Here is a 4,459-nt window from a genome sequence, read left to right as displayed (position 1 = left end):
CATACAACTAGTTGAGAGAAGTCAATTTGGGGGGATGCCTAGTGAAGACCCTCACTCACATATGGAGACTTTTTGTGACTATTGTGATGCGATTTCTCAAACCGGAGTTACTCAAGACCAAATCCGATGGGTCTTATTTCCTTTTTCTTTGATTGGTACCGCGAAACAATGGTTGAAAAGCCTAGACAAGGCTACCCTTGGTATTGACTCATGGAAGAAGTTGGCACTTACTTTCTAAAATAAATTCTATCCTCCGGAGAAGACTAATATGTTGAGAGCCCAAATCACCGGGTTCAAACAAAGGGATGAAGAATCATTGTATAAAGCATGGGAGAGATTTAAGGACACTTGTCGTTCTTGTCCACACCATGGACTTAGCGAGTGGTTCCTTGTGCAACAATTTTGGAATGGTCTATATGAAGACTCCCGAAACATTCTCAATATGGGATCCAATGGTATGTTTACCGAAGTTGATGACAATCAAACATGGGCCAAGATTGAAGAAATGGCGGTTCATAACTCGCAATATAGTAGGCCTCGGAAGGCTACTAGAGGAGGAAAGCATGAGGTAGATTCCATCGCTGAATTGGGTGCTCAACTAAGTGCTCATATTGACAACATCAATTTGAAGTTTGAGAAGGCTATGGCTAAACTTGAAGAGGCCTCCAAATCACCCAAACAACATGTTAATGCTATGGTGGCATCATCCTCAATTCCAAGTGGAGTATGTGAGAGTTGTGGAACTTTGGGATATGACCAAAGTGAATGTAGGGGAACAAGTGAACAAGTGAATGCTTTCCAAGCATACAAAAGTGGCACCCCTTATTCCAACTATTACAATGAGAATACCAAATTCCACCCAAATCTTTCATACAAAAGCCAAAATGTTCAAAACCCTCAACCAACATACACCCCACCTCCAATGAGAAATCAAGCTCAAAGACCCTTTTACAACCAAAGCCAAGGTTATCAAAATCAACCTTCATACAATCAATCCAATGACCAAGGCTTTGATGTTCAAAAAGCGGTCCTCCAAATGCAAAAGAACCAACAAGAATTTTTCACTCAAATGCAAAAAGATAGCCAAGCAAAAGACATCACCATCAACAACATACTAACTCACACAAAGATGTTGGAAACCCAAATGACTCAATTAGCATCTTCTAGCTCTCAAAGACAAAAGGGGCAATTACCACCTCAAAGTAATCCCCCAAGACATGAGTCGGTGAGTGCCATCCATTTGAGGAGTGGTACAAGGTATGAAGGGCCGAAGAAGCCAATTGATGAAGAAGTTGTGGAGGCTAGTGACAAGAAAAGAGTTGAGAACTCTAAGGAAGAAGAAGAACCCACCATTCACGAAGTTTCAAAGAAAAAGAATGAAGAGAAGGCTAAACAAAAAGAGCCTATTGTGATTAGACTTCCATTCCCAAGTCGTCAAGCTAAGCCTAAGTTTGATGAACAACTTGGAAAGTTCATGGAAATTGTGAAGAACTTAGAAGTCTCAATCCCATTCACGAAATTGATCAATCATGTTCCGGCCTATGCAAAGTACATGAAAGATATTCTTACCAAGATGAAATCCATCCGAAAGCTAGAGACTATTGTATTCATGAAAGTGAGTAGTGCATTCTTCAAGGAAGTTCACCTCCAAAGCTCAAAGATCCGGGAAGCTTCTCTATTCCTTGCACCATTGGCGACACTACAATCAACAAAGCTTTATGTGACCTTGGAGCAAGTGTAAGTGTCATGCCATACTCGGTATGCAAGAGGCTAGGAATGGGAGAACTCAAGTGTACTAATATTACCCTTCAAATGGCGGATCGATCAACAAAGATACCTCTAGGGATATGGGAGGATGTGCCCGTGAGAATTGGCAAATTCTTTATCCCGGTAGATTTTGTCAGTGTAGACATGGAGGAGGATTCCAACATTCCTATAATTTTAGGAAGACCTTTATTGCATACCGCGGGAGCGGTGATAGATGTGAAACATGGAGAGCTCACACTTGAAGTGGAAGATGAGGCAATTACTTTTAATCTTGACAAGACAATGAGAGCTCCCTGACTACATGAGCCATGTTTCAAGATTGATCATTATAGCCGAGAAAGTGATAGGAAGAATTGGCATATCAATGCAAAGATCAAGCTATGGGTAAAGAATCACTACCCACATGGAAGAAGAAAGTGTATAATCCTCAAAATGCTCTATCCGGAGAGCAAGAAAATTTCAACAAGAATGAGAGCTTGAATAGCTCACCATCAATCATGACAAGTAATGAATAAGGCCTCATTGGCCATGACAATAAGAAATAGGAGTTGCTCTTGTCAACTCATGATAACATTATTGGGAAACAAGTAGATGAAGTTTGTGGTCTTTGGGATGATGAATTTGAAGAGTTAGTCAATCCTTATATTGGTAATGCTATGACCCTAGACCAAGGCTTTGGTGGTCATTGTGACTCAAGTCACCACAATGAAGAACACAATGTGCAAAGCTCTATTGAAGATCTTTATACTGAAAATGAACAAACCTTTGATTACTTCTACAAGGTGTTGAGCAACATCAGCAACACCTTGGCTATGCCCCCTTGACATCTCATACACGAATGAGAGTTTGGTGGAGTCCTCCCTAAACCACCATTTGTAAATATTCTAACCCCTTAACTTGCATTTTACTTCTTGTATTGCATTTTTGTCAATTTTGGATTTATATTTTTATGTTTTGATCAAGATGTTCATTATGAGAGAAAGTGAGGGAGTTACTTTAATGTTTCTTAATGTGTAGTGTTTGGACTAGTGGGGGGATAGCAATTGACTAGGCTATCCGAGACTTTGTAGTGCACCCGCAATGAAGACCAAAGGAACGAAGAAGAAATGACATGGGATATGAAGATCCTCACGGGTAGAACTGAACCCGTGAGGTGCAGGAGTGATCCGAGCGTCCTGACAGTAAGACGCTTGTCTTGACAGAGCTGAAAAGGAAAATTTTATACTGACTATGGATCCGAGCGTTCCATAGAGAAGACGCTCGTCTCAGTCAAGAAGACGCTCGTCTGATTAAAAATCCGCGCGACCTGGCTACTTCAAAAATTGGGATTTCACTATGACTATGAATCCGAGCGTCTCCACCAGAATCCGCTCGTCTCCAGAGAAAGACGCTCGTCTCCTCCAGAAGACGCTCGTCTCAACACGGGTTTGGTATGTCAATTCTGACTGACCTACAATCCGAGCGTCTCCACCAGAATCCGCTCGTCTCCTGCTGCTGAGATGCTATAACACGGGATTTTAAACCCTCTTCCCCAATTCATTTCATTCTATTCAAACACAAACACACATTCAAAACCCTCAAAACCCCCAATCCCTTCATCCATAAAACACATTTTCCTCAACCAAATTCACCCAAATCAAATCCAAACTTCCTCAAAACACAATCAAATTACTCCTTTATCAATAAAAAGCCATTCAAACATCAAAATCCTCAAAAATTGAATCGATTTTCTAGGGTTACAAGGCAAATTCGAAAACCCCAAATCGATTAGGGATTCATTGAAGCTTGAGGATACTAGAAGCATTCAAGAAAATCATTGGTTGTTGGTACATTCTTAATAAAGAGAAGAACAATGGCAAGGACTAAAGGTGGAAACAAGGCACCCTCAAAATCAAATCTTTCAAAGAGGCAACAAGCTCTTCAAGCTTCCAAAGCTTTGGTGGTATAACAAGCAAGAGTAGAAACTCAAGAGGTACCTACTCCTATGGTGGAAGCTACTACTCCTATTCCAGTTATTGAGCAATTACAATAATATTCGGAGGTAACTTTCACATCCGATTCTCATAGGAAAGCTTTTATATCTCTTGCTAAGAAAACAATTTTGCCCACCAAGTTTATTTGTCAAGATGCTTGAGCCAAATTGGGTGTTCTTGAGAGGACCAAGAACTTCTTCGAGTCTATGGGGTTGCTCACATTATTTGACATGAAAGAATTAACTTACCCCTCCCTCACCATGGAATTTATAAGTTCATTGAAAAACACTAAGGTAGAGGCTCGAAGGAATGTTGAATTCCGCCTTGAAAATGTAGATAGAAATATGTCTTTGGAAGAGTTTGGCAAGGTGTTTGGTCTTGAGGACCATTCTCCTTATGTGAAGAAGCCTTCAAAATATGACCCCGCCCCTTTATGGAAAGCAATCACCGGAAGAAAATTTGAATCCTTCCATGAGTGACGTGCCCTTTATGTCACCATCCGGGTATAAGGGTATGGCATAAGGTTGTGGTAAATACTCTAATTGCAAGAAAGGGCACAAATCATTTCACCGAACTCGATTTTATCTACCTTGAGTCAACCATGAATGTTGACAAGAAGTTCACCAAGAAATACAATGTACTTCAACTTCTACTTGAAAGGTGGCTTACAATTGACCATGGTAAGGAAGAAGCGGCCTTTATTGTGAATGGGGGATTGA

General features: G+C 40.6%; 1 non-coding gene across 1 annotated transcript; it reads right to left on the bottom strand.

Annotated features, from left to right (window-relative positions):
* Nucleotides 1–268: 268 nt before the first annotated feature.
* Nucleotides 269–375, bottom strand: LOC141609781 (small nucleolar RNA R71). Its single transcript, XR_012527692.1, has one exon. It is a non-coding gene; the product is annotated as a small nucleolar RNA R71 (small nucleolar RNA).
* Nucleotides 376–4,459: the final 4,084 nt, after the last annotated feature.

Source organism: Silene latifolia, chromosome 10 (assembly GCF_048544455.1).
Source record: "Silene latifolia isolate original U9 population chromosome 10, ASM4854445v1, whole genome shotgun sequence".
NCBI classification, from domain to species: Eukaryota; Viridiplantae; Streptophyta; class Magnoliopsida; order Caryophyllales; family Caryophyllaceae; genus Silene; species Silene latifolia.
Note: the sequence above shows the minus strand (reverse complement) of the source record. Positions and strands in the feature narration are given on the sequence as shown.